This window comes from Neodiprion pinetum, chromosome 5, assembly GCF_021155775.2.
Source record: "Neodiprion pinetum isolate iyNeoPine1 chromosome 5, iyNeoPine1.2, whole genome shotgun sequence".
In the NCBI taxonomy this organism is placed as follows: Eukaryota; Metazoa; Arthropoda; class Insecta; order Hymenoptera; family Diprionidae; genus Neodiprion; species Neodiprion pinetum.
In genome coordinates this window covers 26,066,821-26,085,557 of record NC_060236.1, presented here as the reverse complement: position 1 = coordinate 26,085,557, position 18,737 = coordinate 26,066,821, and the positions used below count along the sequence as shown (strand labels likewise).

The following is an 18,737-nucleotide window of genomic DNA, read 5'->3' as shown; positions in this document are numbered from 1 at the left end:
GAACCGGCTTTTATTATCCCCCGATCTCCACCCCCAAGCCCTTTTCGCAAAATATGAACCTCCGACGGAGAACGTCTTATTGAACCATTTGATTCTTTTCAAGTACGTACACGGCTATATTGTTCGTGTGTAAGTGACGTACCTACTGCAATTTTATATCGAAACTTCGCCAACTTGTTGTAACGCCGATCCGCAGCGAAACTAAGCCGGGACTTTGAAAACTACGCTTCGTATCTTTTGTTATCAGCTTCTATTATTACACCCAAGTGCGGTTGAAATCCCGATACTCGATGTTCAGTTCCTTTTGTTGCTACGCCTCCGGCAAGTTTTTCGCATCGATTTGGGATCGCCGGATGAGATGTTGTTAACAACATAATTAACCGGTCTGACATGATGCTTGGAAGAAAAAGCTTTCAAGCTTCGACTTTGGCGGTTCCGTCATTGAATATACTGAACTATGAGCTTTTTTATTCGAAGCAATAGAAATTTTGCACCCCATTGACAACTGCCTGATGTTTATTTGTTTATCGAGCTAAAAAGAAGGATAAAAGCGTGAAACATCAGCTCGGTCCATCGTTTTAACGGATTGTACTCCGTTCGTAAGCTGCCATGAAATAAGTACAGCGCATTTTGCAAACGCGTCGGGGATATTGCAATTGGAATTCTGCACGGCAAAAGAATTTTGAATAAGCGTTCAATACCGCAACATCCGTGACGTATGTGTATAGAGTAAAATCGCGTGCGGGGTAGCGATCAGTATTATATCGGATGGGATTTCGTTGTATGTTTCACGTTTCATTGAAACTCAAACCCCCTCCCTGCAACAACCCACGTGTGTGCGTATATATATATATATATATATATATATATATATATATATATATATATATATGTGTGTGTGTGTGTGTGTTTGTGTGTATATAATGCATATACTCTCACAGAAAAATGTCATGGAAAATATCGGAAATTGGAAAGCTTATTCACATTTTTTCGATACACGGGTATGGGAAGTAGAATGAGGAGGAGGATGAGGAGACCCGTCGTTCATTTCGCATACCTAATACGTCGCGAACCCGAGTATATAGGGAAAAATATACAACAGACTTACATACGTATAGGTGAATATCTATCAATGGTGACGGTACTCGTGCATTCACGTATTATATATTATACGCGTTTCGTTTCTCCTTGCATCGAAAAATTTCTCCCTCGGTTCTTCCATGTATTGTAACCACGCATACGTACGCGCAACACATATAATGTAGCTGTATTAAATTTCCCCACAGGTTTTTCAATTTCCACGCCCGGATTAAACCGTCGAGTTGTGCTTTTTCGATGAGTACGTCATGCATGCTTATCACACCTATGGATCATGACGTGCACCCATCCTACACACATGCAGCGTTCACGCTTAATGTACGCACATCCTATACACGCATTTTCAGCAGTATAATTAACTGGCAAAACCTTTTTTCTTTCATGAATCGATTTCATTTTTTTTTTCTTTCGTTTTTTTTTTATCATTTCAGAGATTCTTTTTCGCCAGACATATTACACCTCGTAGCTCGAATCTTTTTTAAATTTACGTTAAACCTAGACTGTGCACAATTATTATTATTATTATTGTTATCCATTCTTAAGATCAATGTCGAGTTTGACGAGTTAAATTTAACCGTTTCTTCAGAGTTCCCATACCCGTATATCATGTTATTAATTTCGCAGAAATTCTTGATAATCACAATTCGAAAGCTGGCGCAGCACTGTGTACTGAAGTAGGATAAGAGCAGCAGCGGCTCGAGGGATGAAGTTGGAAAATTAGAAACACGATTCATTTCCTGAAGCGACTGCGATATCCGGCCTATTTTCAAATATATTGGAAATGTATCGGTCGCCGCCCATGCGATACCGAATGGTGTGCTCTCTGTTCAATTTACCTACATGACAATTTGATCGTTTTATCCTACAGTATTATAAGTCCCATGAGAAAACATCAAACTGTACCGCGATTAATACTGCAGATTTTTATAACGCAATATTCAGTCTCAACGTTTAGAAAGAAATTACGGCCACATTTCGTTTCACTGACTATCAGACAATGGACTAAAATTTATTGTCTTGCTGTTGAGGCGGAACAAATGGGTACTGTATTTTTCTGAACGACAGTCGGCTGTGAACCTTTCAAAAGACGGTCGGTGGATTTATTGGATGAATGCAAGTTCACTGATGAAATGGACGGAAACAATTCTCTTTTGTTAATATAGGCTCTTTCACTAAAACCGTAGTATAAATATCAGACTTGGGCATTAATTGAAGCGATCAGACTCGAACATTTTTAAGATTCCAAGACTCTGCACTCGTGAATAGAAACTCGATTTCGTTGAACAGTCGTTATCAGTTCTCTCGGACGTTGTCAAAATGGACTTCACCTTATCGGAGCACCAAAGACTGGACAAGGTTCTTGGAACAAGTCGAATCCTCGAAGTGGCCCGAACTGATCTTTCCATCCTGACTGAATTTTGGATAAGCGACCGAGTACTGACCATATATAACACAATACTCTTTAGGTTCGCGAATCAGTCATGCAGAAGGGAAAAGAAGTTCGTGTAGTACCGGCGACAGTTTCGCGGAAAACCCATGTTGAGAAAGCACGATCTCCATCCTCCGCTGGTTCGTTCGTCCGCGTGAACTTTGATCAAACGAATGACCCGTACGTAGAGGTACGAAGAAGGTTGGTATATAGTACGAGGAAACCCGTTTCGTCGACAAGCCGTATAAATCGATGTTGCATTTTATTGGAACCATAAAGGCTAATATAATCTCGGCTGGGCAGAGGCAATAGGCCTGAGTGGCATCGACCGGCGGACTGGCGGAAGACGAGGAGGGTTTTTTAGACGGAGTGCTTTTTGCGGGCGACAGGGCATTTAAGGGAATTGCCAGCGCGACGCCCCACAAACCAAGCTTCGGGGTGACTTTGGGGCGCGAGTTCCTGCCACGCCAAAGGGACGCTGCTGCTGCTGCTGTTGATTCCTAAAAAATATCCACCCGATCCGTCTTGACTCTTGCTCTCTCCAGCACTCCCTGTTTCTCTCTTCTTCGATAAACGATCCATATCGATTGACAAACTTCTCAGCGTACATCGCGAAACCGTGCATTCTATTCCAACAGCAAACCCGAGCGTCTATTGCTTCAGGAAATGTGACCAATACCAATGTGGAGGATTAAGCGTACACGGGGATGTGATGACGGAGGTTTCACGGATTGACTATCATTCTCATTGTCAACAGTGAAGCTTCGCTCTCTAGTTACACGGATCACTGTGTGTGAATACCTGCGGTGTTGAGTTAAGCGTTGCTTGTATTCTACGGTGGTCTAACCTGTTGTGTGTTTGTTATCTCACTCATTCGTCACCGGTGAAGGTGGCATTATCCGTCAACTGCCTGGACCATAGGCATACTGGTGAAAAAGATATTTATTCTGTACGAGATGTTCGGTACTCGACAACGAGAACCATTGAATTATAGATTAACACCAAAAATGGTTTGTATCAGATAGACTACTTTCCCTGGAAGCTTCTAGTTCACGAGGAACGATTTCAAGTCGAGATCTTCACAAACCCTTGGGTGTAGTGAACAAAAAAAACACAACGATGATAATTGTTACGAATTTGCCCTGGAACCAGTAATAGGGCCTACTTAAGGAATAACGTAACATCTTTCGAAGCTACTTTTCGTATCGTATAAATGAACCGTTTCTTTTACACCACTTTCATGATTCTAAATGCTCAGACAAGTCAATGCAACGTTCCTGGTACTCCTACCGAAAGAAAATGGTGTCCTTACGATAGTTCGATAATTTGGTCAAGCCCATCAACAGCGTTAAAAACGTTTTCTTTTGGCAAGTGAGCTGAAACCATTCCACGGCAGAAAAGATGCCAATGAGAAAAGGAAGTAGCAATTAATCCTGAACTCCTGGACCATAGTCCAAAAAGTGAGTTTGTCACTTGTGCGTTTATTTATCACGGAATCACGAGTAGGATGGCGACTTACACGTACGGATGATTGGTGTGGCTCGCAATCACGACAAGTGCTCGATCGAACGAGAGAATAGTTACATAAGGAAGGGCTAGTACAGAGGCGAGACGGGTTTATACACGAGGAAATGAAACGCTCGGATCAAATAAAATCTTGTTGTATAAATTTCACAAATAAATGATTATACGGTAAAAGACACGTTGAAACTTGTTGAAATTGTTCAAAATCAATAACGAAAAAGAAACGTTGTCGATAACTGTGGTGGTCGATATTGTCGAGATGAATTCGTAAGACGTCCATCAGACGCCATTTTTACCACTTTGTAGATCTCTCCGCTATCTGAGGTACAAGAAAAAAAGAAAATGGATGAATTGAAACCCCTGAAGAACAAACACGTGCAATCCAGTCCGCGACGATGAAACAGGGTTAAAAAGCACCACAAGTACGACGGTGATCCGTCCTAATCCCGGAAGTGGGAAATTTTGTACGTGTAGAAGATTATATGAAAACAGATTTCCTCTCTCTTTTTCTCTCTCTCTCTCTCTCTCTCTCGGTGTAGATGTACGACCACTGCTCGTTCTGTCAGCGGCTTACCACAGAAGAGTCCCACTCGCGCCTTTATCCGCACCGTGAGTTATTTATACGATTAGAACCAACATGCCACATGCGCAAGGATATAACCCCTCCGACACCCCAAGGGTAGCAACCCTCGCAGCGACTCTCAACCCTTCTCAATACTTCCCTCCAACTTTTTTCTCATATTCTTTCCACGGTACAAACTTTCACTCGAACTTTATTCGAGATAATACTGACCGTCACTGACATTTTCGCAACATACACTATAAGCATCCATTCCTTTATAGATAATATAATACTGCGTAAATGTGATGCGAAATCTGCGCAAACTTTGAAGAAATATTTTGTTTTGATCGTCTTATCCAGCGTATGTGAATACCGTTGAAAGGTTGGCTATACATGTGTTCTAAATTAAGAAATCGTAGTATAATTGGAAGACTGACTGTTCGCTGTTTTTTTTTTTTTTTTTTTTTTTTTATCACAGGAGTATAAAAATTAGAATGTGTTTTGTTGGAAGAAGAGATCGATATAAAAATGTGAATAAAAGGATGATGATACGAAGTGAGCGTGGGATGAATATAATTGAAACGAGATAGCTTTTCTTGGAAAATGAATAAAGGTGAATGTATAGAAGAGAAGAGGGTGAAAAAAAATCTGAGCACCGGAAGACGTCTTGTTCTTGATTTTTACCGTCAACGTACAGCAGCGGCATCTGCACAGCTGGTGTGTATCCGTGTATCCCGGGTGTTGGGATGGGGAATAATAAGCGGTCTAAAGCGTTCGAAGTTACGACCCCTAAATGGCGGGACTTCCTCCGTAGGAAACAGTCATTTGCGATAAGGGAGCCGAGGAAGGTAGGTGTATACGTTCGTAGGTACGAGGGGTAGTAGAAAACACCGAGAGACGATAGCGCGGTGAATAGCGGCATTACAATCAAAGTAACGCGTTTTAAAGTGAGGCAGACGTTCGCGGAGAAGAACCTCGTCGTCGTCGAGGGAGATCAAACAAGGGAGCTGCCGGTGCTGCTTGAGAAGTGGAAAACTCAACGGGCATCCCTTATTCTCTTTTTCCAACCCTCCCGCCGTTACTCTGCCGAAAGAGGAGCCGTAACTCCGTGGCAAACGACGCGTGTCTCCTTTATGCGTTATCAAGTTAAAATAAATAAATAAAATCGCTGTTATTCCACCCTTAAAAAAGAGTCCCATGTAGACAGAAACCTCCACACCGGCTGAGTCGGCTTCGGATCGAGAGCGGCTGCCTTATACGCGTGTATCTCTGCATCTGACGCGTTGCTGTTATTGCCGTGAGAGAGAAGGAGAGTCGATGCAACGACTCCGGTTTTTTAAAACGTCACTGTAACACTGCGTAAAGAAGGGTGCACGGGCTAAGTAGAGGAAGTTGTTGCCTCGTAACTTACTTCGGTGCAAAGAATAAGGCGAAAGACATTTATCCTATTTCTCAAAAATCGCGAACAGCCCAAGGGTTGAATTATCGTAGTAATTTGGAGTCCAAATTGCACGACTAAAGCCGTTTGAGTACGTTCGAAATCACGTGCAACTATACGAGATTTAAAAAAGAAGACCACGAGGTTCATCGCAGTCATTTCAAGTGTCAAGAGAATCATATACGAAGTCATTCGAAACGTTTAAAAATTATTCACATCCTTTGGCGGAGTTTCTCAACTTCATAAAATCAAGCTCGAAATTCGGGAACGAAATTTTTTGTGTAATCTTTCGAATGAACGGATGGAATTTAATCAATCAGATAGATATAAATCCTGCAAGGTTTAGGTCGGTCGAAATTAATTCGTGGGCTTGCGCCGATGCTCATTGTCAGTTCTTCTGCACGACTGTAATCCTGCAGCTCTACCTCCAGCACTTTGACGCTCACTTCCATTGCCATTTTCCGTGCAACGTAAACTATACCGACAGGTTTGCACAACGCTATCAATTACACAAACTTACGTGCGAACCCAAGGTGCGAGTAACGAGCTCACAAACTATCTGCCAACGCCGGTAGCATCCAGCCTTGTAAGTCTATCCTGTAGTATCGACCCTTCACCGTCATCTGAATTTCCCAGAGCCTATCGGAAGTCCAATTTCATGAACTCACATGTAGGTTTTACAACCGCTAAACCGAAATTGAAAACGCAACGGACCAGCGCAACTTTGAATGCTTGAACTACACTTTGTGTAGTATAGGTATTGATAAAAATAGATTTATTTGAATTGTAAAATATGCTTGTGTACTGAGATCCCTCGAAATCTTTAAATTTAGAGTAGAAAAAAAAATATAATAAGTAGGTATTCATTCAAATCATGCAAATTGTTGTAAGTCTTGCAGTACTATCACGAAATGGTTCCGATTCATTAGCATTCTATAATTGATTTCTATCTTATCACGTAGTTTTGATAATTTACAGTTTATCGAGTGGTTTACGTTGATTTTCAATCATTTCCCATCGTTCTTTGCGATTTTCAAAATTTCTTGTGGTTTTCTGTGATCTCATCCAATTCGTAAAAACGCTCGAAAATCATTGTAAATCAAGGGTAACATTGCAAAAAAATGAAAATCACAGTATAAAGTACAAATCACTTCAAATCACTGCCAATAGGTTCGAATCATTAATTCAATTTCAAAGTAAGCCCCCCCCCCCGGGAACTATAATAGAGGTACACGAAAACATATTTCTCTCCTAGTGAAGTCTCGACAAAAGATAATAATTCTTCATGCTAGTATACTTTTTAGAAACTAGCGCAAGAGGCACATTAAGTCCGAACGACTTTACACGAGTGTTTCAACTCTCTTTCCCTCTCTCCCTCTCTCTCTGTCTCTCTCTCTCTCTCTCGAAAAAAAGAAGTTTAATTCCAAGTACCAAACACCATTTCCCTCTCTCTTCGTCTAGCTATCTCTGATTAAAAGTGTCTCACTCCTGTATTCGCTGGAGTAACGGCCTAGTGGCAAGCGACCAATTAGTCTACCCGAGCGGTGTGCAGTTGGTTCCGCAGATCATCTCGAGGGCCGGGAGGGAGAGAGAGAGAAATAGAGAGAGAGAGGGGGAGTGACATCGGTATAGGTGGTGTACACCTACCTTATACAGGAGCCGGTGGCGGGACGTCGTGATTTATGTTTGCCATACATTACTCGAGCGCATAATCCCTTGAAAGGGTTTCGCCCTCTCGAAGTCCCCGCAAATCTACCGCGAGCATAACCGCCGCCGCATCTCCTCCGTCTGCATGCGGCACCCCAATTCGATCACTCTATTTGTTTCAATTAAACGGCCACCCGTACGCGGTGTCCAGGTCCAGCTATACGCGCCAATCACCCTATCCGCACCCGGCGACCCTTGAATTAGTTATTTGTCCACCCATCCTGTTCTACACACCCTGCACGCCGGCCCGAATTTAAATAATCAGTAGTCTATGGACGCTGGGTTTATACCGAACTCGAAGAACGGAGAGAGAAGAGAACGAACTAGCGCTGGAGAAAATTTTATCTTTTCTAACTACTATGAAATTCCTAGATCAAACATTGTTCGAATTAAAGAATTTCTTTCGGTAAAACCGTACAATTCTGATCCTTTCAAAATTTTTAGGGCACTTTCTTATTGGAATATGAAGTGAATGAAATCCATTTTTTTTTTTTTTTTTTCGGTATCAAAACAAGGTTATCACAGTAATTAGAAGTTGACTTATTTAGCTCGAAACCGTTCAAGCCATTATTTCGCGTACAAGATAACTTAAAAACTACTAATCTGGTTAAATTTTTCTTTGGCATGCGTCCGCATTAATAATTTCCTCGTGAATTGAATTAACATTTCCAATGATATCGTCTGGTTATATTACTGTAATTGCATAATTAACCTGAAAGTTATGCGATAAAATCGTATTTTTTTATTCCAAGGGTCACCATTGGTACAATTTGGCATATTTTTTTCGAATTACGTTCAAATCATGCGTATACTCTTTGAGAAAAGTAATTGTTTTGAATCTTTTATTTCAGATGAATACAACGGGCGCTAGACTGCCCACCAAAAATCATCGCGCAAATGGTTTAGCGTCAAACAAATCAATTTATAATGACCGTTATAACCTTTCCTTCATACCAAAAAAATTGAATTTTAGTCGCTTAAACTTCCAATAAAATACTCTAATAATTTTGATAGGATCAATTGGACGGTTTGTTCGAAAAAAATTCCTAAATATCGCCTTATTTTCAATGCGTCATCTCCCCCCCCCCCCCCCCCCCCCCCAAGATGTGATTGTAGTTGTCAACAACACATTTTCCGCTTATAACCAACACCAAATTACTGCAAAGCAAGTTACAAGAACATATAATGTATAATATCTTAAAAAGTACTCACTATCAGAATAGCGAATGATGATGAATATAAATATTCTCCTTATTTCAAACGTACGAAGCACAATACGGCGACACAGAAAGAGAGCGTTTGTTTTCTGACAATCCTATAACTAGCAACGTTACCAGGTTTGCCAACTTACAACTAGGGAACTTAAACGTTACTAGCTAGCCGACAATAGTTAGACATTACAAGTGACCGTAACCAAAACGAATAACAGTAATCGTTTACTTATATTCCTCTGTCCACAGCTATAATCCCAAATTTCGTTTTACACCCAGAGTTATATTTTTCGATTATGATAGAAGAAAAAAAAAAAAAAAAATGAGAATATCTAACGACTGTATGATAGTAACCATACCTAAAAGTTTTTCTTGGTCTTGATTTGAAGGTTAGAGATGGAATGAGCGTCCGTTGTTTAAAAAAAAAAAAATCGAAGCTATTTTGCATTGAAGCACAACCGGACCAAGAATCTCGTTTCTAATTCTCTGCGTCGACAGTTTTTTACCGTTATAACCTTAATTGATTGTTTCATACAAAGGCTTCTCACGATGGCGTTTCGGCGATCAAATCGTAGGTCCCGCCGCAGCTATTACAATTATGCACCACATAAGGACGACAGGTATCTGGTTGCAAATTTATGAGGTCGTTTCTACAAGTGTGTCGCACGCTCTGCACCTCGTACCTTGCAGAATTCAAAGACCTCGGGGCTATCACACGCCCTCTGCTTTTACCACCCTGCCCCTCAGCCCGACGATAATTTGCATATGAATTAAACTATTACACGGGTTACACCCGCGAGTAACTGATCGCAGTTCAGCACCGTTTCGATTGCACGCTTTAATTTCATGCTGCAGAAATCGAATGCAATTGAGACTTTCGGGATATTAATTGGCTAGCCATAAATCTGTTTAATATACAGGGTGTCTGCGTTAACTCTTGACATAGTTCCAGGGTGTGTAGGGGCTGTCTAGGCAAGCATTTTGAGGTCACATCTTGAAAATTACAAGAATTGATTATACTGGAATTGTAAACAAAAGGTTATAAATGTCGAAGCTTCGTTTGAAATTGCCTTAAAATTTTTATAAATCCAGTAATATTCGTTAAATTTCACTCTATGATGATACCTCATTTTATTCACAAGACTATTTTCGACAAATTTCAATTCGCGTTCGGACTGAATTTTTGATTACCGCATCCATACGAAACTAGAAAAAATTTAGGTCACGAGTAAAAATGATTTTCATTGAATGTGCACAAATTTTTCTGCTTCGTTTTAATATACCGACGGATAAAATGAGAATTAAAATTTTTACTCGTTAAAAAACGTTACGTGATCGAAATTAAACATTTACTCATGTAACTGATGAATATTTCTAGTAAACATTGAGATACGAATAAAATATAGTTCTTGAAACAATTTTCTCTGACTAATTAACGTTTTAATTTACATTTCTAATTCCTCCTCCTCCTCCTCGTCAATATTGATAATTCCAGAACAAAGGATAAAACTTGTGCGCGTAAAAGAAATGGGTCGAATTTTCTCGCGAAAGAAGAATTGAAAATCAGCTAGATGAAAAATAATCTTCATAATTTGATCAATGAATCACAGACGAGAGAAACAAAAATTCTAAACTTTATAAACACATTATCGCAAAGCTAGACCGCACGTTGGTTTTTCATATTTTGAGCTTAAACCTCTCTCCTCCCGCTCTCTTTCTGTCTCTCCTTTTCCTGCCCCCGACGTGGCAAAAGAACCCTTTGACTTTATCCCTGATAAGTACAATCCACTGCGCTAATGGAAAGTGCATAAATACTTAATGACGCCTCGCCACAGTTGCCCTTCTCTTTCCTTTCTCCACTCACTCTCACTCTCTCTCTCTCCATTTCTCTCTCTTGTACTCACTTCGGAGACTGTCATTACAGGCGGAGTTATAACGGCACGCGAACTGGCTTCACATGCGTCCGATTCAGTTCTTTCCTTTTTCCACAAATAGCCTGAATTGATTCCCCCTCTCAGCTAACAGTAAGATATAAATATATATATACGTGTATATTCATTCATGAATCGCCATTGCCGATGGATTATTTTTTGTAGAAAAAACTTTGTTTCATTCGTATCGAAATTAGAATATTGTTTGATCCTTTTATCATTCCGTTTCTCTGTTTTCAGAGAACAAAGTAGGTTATTGTTATCAACCCAAATATGAAAACTTGAGTCTTCATTAAATCTCGACGTTTCGAGATATGGTATCCAAGGGCTTTTGAATCTTCAATCGCGAATTTGAATTTGTAGTTCGAATGTCGAAATAGCTATTAATATTTTTTTGTTTCGCGAACTTGGAACCTCGGTGTGAAAACGGGAAGTTTGAAGGCTGGCTCATAGTCTGAAGCCGCTTGTTTCGATTGAAATTGAAGTCTGTTGAATTGAAATCGTGGCATTATTTTAATTATTTCTTATCGTTACATTGGAGTTCTACCAAAGTGTTTTTCTTGCTTGGCACTTGAATTGAAATTTTACCAAATTCAATTTCTAATCAATACTCAAATTGTAATTTTTGCAAAGTCCCAATTTTGAATTATACTAAATTCATAGATATGAATATTTGTCGAAGTCGAACTAAGAATTGCAATGTATAAAACACGCAATAATATGAGGCAAGTGCGACAATATCTTTAAAAAATGATTGAAAATTTCTACGTTATATATATTATAACTTACGTATTATGTCTGCAGATAAAGTTAGGGTCGAAACGCGAAGATGGCGAAAAGGCGAATTAAGGCGAGAAAGAGAGGGAAAGGAAAAGGGCGCATTAGTTCACCGTTTGAAATATTAAACACACTGGCACAAAGTGTTTTACAGGGAACGGGCACGGTATAGCGGCCATTTTGGTTATTGATTGCACCCTCGTTATAAGTATACCTATGCCTATATACCTAATACATATGTACAATGCGTATGTGTAATGTGTACACATATCCTGTTTGTGAGCCTCTGCCTATCTCATTTATTTTCCCTCAGTACCTACCTTTGGCCCTTATTAAATTCTTTGCCTACGTCGTAATTTTAAAATAAATAAATAAGCAAATACATGAATAAATTACGTAAACAAGTTTAGTTTTTTAGAATAAGTTGAAACGCAACTATAACATATGCAAAACAGAATTTCAAAGTACAAATCAGCGCTGTGTGATTACGGTTATTCTGTTCGGGGTAACTTGAAAAATTTTCGATCAAGGAAACAGAAACGTTGGTAACAAAAAAAAAAAAATAACAACTAGTTTCTTTTACAAATCTTCAATTCACTGATAAAAAAGACACCAAAACTTGAGGTAAATTATTCAGCAAGAAAATGAACTCATCAAGTGTATCAAAACATTGTCTAATCGTTACAAACTATATATTTTTAAAACGAAAAGAAAACAATTCTGCAATACGAAGGGCAATTTGATTCACAAAAAAATAAAAGTCAGGCAAACAATTGAAAATCTGCGTACGGTAATGTTCGTTACTCTCTTCCTTTTCCGGCTAACTTGTTCTCGGTCCGTAACAAAATGCGAGTTCGACTCTATACGAATTAAGTGAAAATGACTGGCGATGCAGCCAACGTGAGAGATTGATAGTCATTGTCACATAATTCGTATAGAATCGAACTCGCATTTTGTTTCGGAACGAAATCCAGGTAGCCGAAAGTGTAATGCATTGATAAACATGACCGTACCCGAAGTTATGAAACTACGCGATACTAAATTTTCAGTAAAATTAACCACTTCAAAAGAAGAAGACTCGCTACATTGCGGTTAAAAAATTGGGTTAACTTGCCCAGTTTGAAACGAAGGGTCTGATCGAGTGATCGAAGGCACGGCGCTAAGTGCACGCGTCGCAATTCAATGCAGGGAGGATGTTCTCCAGCTCGTTCGCAGCGCGCCGATGGAAAACAATTAGATTAATGTCGGTCAATGGGAACGGCGTAGAAGGTGCGCGTTTAACCGTTCGTTAACCGTACGATGAAACTGTCTGTAATGGTTTTAAGGTCCGGCTCGGCCACTCCATCCAGTCGCGGACTAATTGCGCGGCGGGTGGCGGTTACTGCTTCTCAGGGTTAGAATCCCCAGTGGCGTCGACGCCGGGCGGAAAGTGACGCGAGAGGACGCTGCCGCCCGAAACCGCGAAACGTCGTCCTGCGCCACTGCCATCAAAGGCTGCGAGCTTATCCCTACGGGCAAACATTATATCCCAGTCGCAAGACGCTCTCTCGGTGTTGCAATTACGCAAGGATTAATGCGCCCTCTCCCCCGCCCTATTAAAGGAACCTGCAACGCGTAGCAAGCTGTCCACTACTTCCAAAATATATTCTATAACCACGTAAAAAATTCCTTTTGCTCGTGTTTCAACGGCTTTTATATGTATACGCGATTTCTAACGGGTCGAGAAATTTTTCCCCTCATTTTTCTACGGCGAGTCAGTTTTTCATTTATTCCGACTTTACGATTTTTAATCTTTAATCTAATCTTTTCACATTTTTGAGGGGAACATAACTGTTGGTTTGAATAAAATTTGTTTCCGTTTAACGAATTTTTATTGAACTGAACGTACGTGTTGGTTTTATTCGTATTAAGTGGAAAAATAAAAAATCGTTCGGCTTGCATCGCACGGTGATGTAAGCTTGAGCGTATAAAGGAGTCGAGACCGCGTCCAAACCCCCAGTTCCTGCAGGAGTAGAAGCAGTCGGGAGGGAGGATTTATGTCCACCGAGGGAATCCCCGTGCGGCCGTGCCGCCGGGTCCCGTCCGCGTATCGTTTACCCGTTATTTATTTCCCCGAAATTTGAAAATTATACCGCATTTAATACGCATTCCCGTTTTCTTCCCTTGTGTTTTATTCATGTCGCAATAAATAAGAGCAAAAAGACTGCGTGTTTAAAGTTCCACCCCCTCCATACCTCCCACCCTTCCTTCCGCCCACGGCAAAATGTTATATCTATATTAATACACCCCTTTGATGCGTCAATCGAATTACAATCCTGCGGATTCTGCGGAGCCTCGAAGCCTCTTGCGTATATTAAATCCAAAATTGTTTTTCCAACGTCCCATTATCGCCATTATCGTCCTGACAAAAATTCCCTCTCTTTTCACTGCCCCTCGACGAATCAGCGGCCCAATTTCATCCTTGAAAAATAACGCTGAAAGCAGGGAAAATTCGATTCGAACGAAAATAAAAATGATTTGAAAAAAAAAAAAAAAGAAGAAGAAGTTGATGGCCAATTTGAGAGAAGAGGCGTGTGCAGGGTGTAAACGGTACGAGAAAAAAAAATCAATTAACTCGTATAATAACATAATTCAATTTACGAAATTTTACCCAAAGTATCGGTACATATACGTTGTACATTCAGAAAAAAGAATCCCAATTAAGATTACGGCATGCAAGCTTTTCGAAGATTATTCAACAATAGAATAAAGTCTAGAGAAAAAAATGTTTTAATAGTATTTTTCACAAATAAATATTCTTCTTTTATTATTGAAAAATTAAGTCACATCGCGTTGTCCGAAGTAGGATGAATTTGTTTGTATAGAATTAAACGACGAGTGGATGAGTAAAAATATATAAATTTCAACTATATTGACAGTATATTAGTAGTTAATAGTAGACGCAAAGTAGTTATGTAAATAATTTTACAGATATACACGTAAACTTCTAACATAATTTTTCTCGCGATGGATGTGCAATTTTCTATCTAGTAATTCCGATCTCTGCTTCTACCTCTGGAGTAAAAAATGCTAAAAACCGCAAGTAATCCCCATATATAAACGAAAATGAGAATGAAATTACTTGAAAGAGGAAGAGAAAAGAGAGACACGTTGGTATTTTCCGGGTTTTTCGAAGCAAGGTAGATGCAATCTTGTTGCGGGCGTTGTTGCCGCGGCGATGTGCTCGGTTAAATAATAGATTTTACGATGTTGGCCAAAGTGGTTGGGCATAATAGAAACTCCCTGGGTTTGTCATAAAATATAAATTCTCCTCCGGAGGGTCACTCAACCCGCGGGCGTTAGTATCATATCTATAATATTTCTCTGTGCCGCCTGTTTTTCCTCTGAAAACAATTTGTATCTTAGTATTTTTTATACACGCCAAGACTTACAGTGTTGTACTTAAAATTCACGAAACGCATTATTTCATTGGACAAAATTCTTGAGTTACTATTTTTTTAGAAATTCATTCGATCTATTCGTAACACAATAACTTTGCAAAATTCTTCCTAATTGGTAATTAGATGATACTTGATATATTTTTTGCGACACGGTTTTGCGAATTTTCTAAAAAAAAACAGAGATATAAACTGTTTCGACATAATTTTATACTGTAAATTATAGCTTATCAATCAAGGATCCTTTTCTAGTGAAACATCAATTTCGTAACATATTTACCGTATTTCGTAATCATCAATTGAAGGTAACTTTCCCTGCAAACCTAATACATTTAGTCAAGAGAGAATGTGAAAAATTTCCGTACAACTGAAAATGTGAATATAAAACCAGTACCTCGTCAAAAAACATTTTATCTCTAATCGTTATTGATTAATGGTCATTAATTTGTTCAAAGTTTTAGAAATCCGCCTTTTAATTGTGCCTTCTGATAGAAAAAAAAAGTCGCATATATATTCTACGTTGCTCGATTTTGAAAATTACGAATCGATTCATAATTATTTCATTTTCTAAAACGATGATTAATGAATTAGATTTCTCAAGCACGGATAAACGATTGGTAAAATAACTTAAAAACAAAAAAAGTCTGCAAAACCGAATTAATGTATCTATAATAACTTGAAAATTGAATTTTCTCTATAAACAATAAAAGAAATACATCGATTCAACATTCGGTTATCATACCCCAGATTCTTTCAGCAATCCAGCAGTTCCCGAACTCGTCAATTTCCCAAATTACTCCCTAATCCAAGTTTCAAAAAAAAAAAAAAAAAACGATTTTCAGAAAAATGTAACGATGACAAGTTTTCCACAAATTTTATCCCCCCAGCGAATGCCCACGCCTCTTTATTTCGACTAAGGCATGAGTCGGACAAAAAAAGTTTCAAAAATTTCGCCCAGTGACCTCTTCCGTCGTGACCTTTCCTTCGAGAAGCGAAGAATCGGTTCTCCGATTCCGCCTCTCGAAACGGCTTATTAATTTCCGTGTTCGCGGGCTGCCACGGCGGATAGGTGGTGGGAGGCGAGGAGGAGAGGGACGGGGGGGGGGGGGGGGGGGGGGAGGGGGTGCATCCCTTGGCAGATGGCACCCGAGGGAGGTTTTGGCCGGGGGAAGGTATCAAGGGCTCGCACAGGGACCCGAGGACGCGAGGACGTCACGAGCCTCCGCGATCTCCGCCGCAACACGAGCAAGTAAAGGGTAACTGATTCTAATCACACGCCTCGCCCTTGCGGCCTTACCACCCCTGCAGTCATGATGAATGGCCCGGCCGCTCACCGACTACCAATTCAACCTCGTCCCGACGCCCCAGTTCCATCCGCTCGGATCGGTGCATGAAGTACTTCTACTTGTTTAGACATTAAAATTCATCCCGTGATCGTATGATCGATCTTGAAATTAAGATCAAACTGTTGGACGCAACTGTCGCGCTTTTCTACCCCCTCTTTTAAGGGGGGGGGGGGGGGGGGGGGTGCAGTCACCGTCGATAGGAAAAATTAAGTGTCGGAAGCGAATGAATTTTTGTTGTTTATAGGCTGTAACCTGAGTAGAAAATAGTTGAGCTAATTGAAAGGTCCGATGGAATGGTTAGACACATGTGTGTTTGAGGCGTCAGTTCGTAATAAAGGAACGTTCATTTATCACGTACGATTTTTTACTATTTTTACAAATTTTTAGGTAGGATTCAGGAGAGATTTTGTGTACCGTATCGTTTTTGATGCAGATTTAGATTTCAACGTTACTGTGTTCAATGTCGAGTAAAGAAAGTCAGTAATGCGAAATGGAATTAATTTTGATTGAAAGAATTCCTGTTCAGGACGTAGAAGAAAAAAAATGGAAACTCCTAATCTCGAATTAAGAAACTTTAATTGTTATGAAAGGTCATTTTATGTTTTTATTTATTCAACGTCGAAACACGTATGTTTTGTTAAATTTCATCGAATCGGAAATTATTTCGTTTTTAAATTGATTCTTTGCAAATTTCCCGACGAATGAATTCGAGATTTCAAAAACCTTTAAGAATTTTTCGGTATAACAATTTTGCAAACGTTTACTTTCATTGAAATTCAACATATCAATTATTGTCACTGTTCTATATGAAATGGATATTGTTTTAATTAAATACTACTCGATAAACTTCGGTTGCTACTTTCCAATATTTAACGTTTTTTAACTCTAAAGAAACGTGTATTTTTTTTCTGCCATGGAACGTTAACATTCTTATCGGTAACTGCTCGCAATTTTATTTATAAGCATTGAGAAACGATACGATAATGTGTTAATTTCGTAACGAGAATGGCTGATATAATATCAAACCGGCAATAAATCAGGGAATAATTAATCAGGTAAATAAAAATGATAAATAAAAACTGCAACAGGCATATTGCAACGGTAATGGATGTTTGCACGGAGCAAACTTTTCGCCGCGGAAACTAAAACTATAAAATAAACTCGAAACCCATGTACCGTGGCACAAAATATTCCGTCCGATTTATAATTTAAAGGTTTATAATACAGAGCGTGATTTTGAAAGGATAATAATTAAATTGGCGGTAGAATTTTGCGGTAATGACACATCGCGTCGGCGTAAAACGCAGCGTGTATGTTCATATATCTGTATAGATACTTTTATTGCGCATCCGGAGGACGTTTCAGGATAATCGAGATTCGGATCTAAATTGAATCGGTGGAGCAAGCCGATACTGCGTGAAACTGGTTCGTGTAAACAGGAGTCGTCGTAGTGTCGTGCGTATAACGCGTTTTATGCACCTGTACATCAGGACGGAAAAAGGATGCAGATTTTTAATCCCCTATAAATGAAAACTCACCGCTGTAAAATCAACGATTATGAACGAAATTTACTTTTCATTAAAAATCTCGGATTGTTTCGCTGTGCAGTTTTATGGAAATTCGAAACCCTTTTAAAACGGTATTTTCGGAGTAAAAATCAGCGACTATATTATGCCAGTAAAATATCAAATTTGTTTACTCGTTTCATACGATATTAATCAGCTTCAATGATGTTTGATTAATTTTTATCATTACTCTGATTATTTTAACGAACAACCAGTTTCATAATTAATTATAACATTCGTATAATAACCGATTGTTTCGCTGTATGTATGAAAGAATCGCGGTTATTTTTAAAGAATTCATCGATTGTCTGAAAAAATTGTACAGAGGCGATTACTTTGAATCGGTACAGATTATTCTCTGATCGAAGCTGGCGCGGAAATAGAACATACGAAAACAGAAAATACCGGATTTACCAACACAGGCATATGATGTGGATGTTTCGTTTCAAGTTATTCGAAAATTGTTTAAACAGCAGTTTTCTAAAAATTCACTGAACCACTTTTATTTACCATATTAATATCGTTAAATATTTAATGTTGCAAAAATGCACCGATATCGATTGCGATCACCAAATAACAGTATCGAATTGACTACTGAAAAAAATCTGTGTCAGTATCAGCAATTATTCGTAGAAAACAAGCTTCCGAATAAAATGAGCCGTCGAAGATTTAATCTCAGACAAATAGATCTAATAGATCTCTAAAAATTTTG

General features: G+C 39.2%; 1 protein-coding gene across 2 annotated transcripts in view; it reads right to left on the bottom strand.

Annotated features, from left to right (window-relative positions):
• LOC138190962 (uncharacterized) overlaps positions 1–18,737 on the bottom strand; it is an 85,401-nt gene that overhangs the window by 45,077 nt on the left and 21,587 nt on the right. Inside the window, exon 1 of one of the 2 annotated variants that reach the window (XR_011177121.1) lies at positions 8,971–9,056. The exons of the other annotated variant lie outside the window; for it this stretch is intronic. The gene's annotated coding sequence lies outside the window, so the exon portion shown is untranslated. Of the gene's footprint in view, positions 1–8,970; positions 9,057–18,737 lie in introns of those variants that run through there. 2 annotated transcript variants of the gene reach the window in all.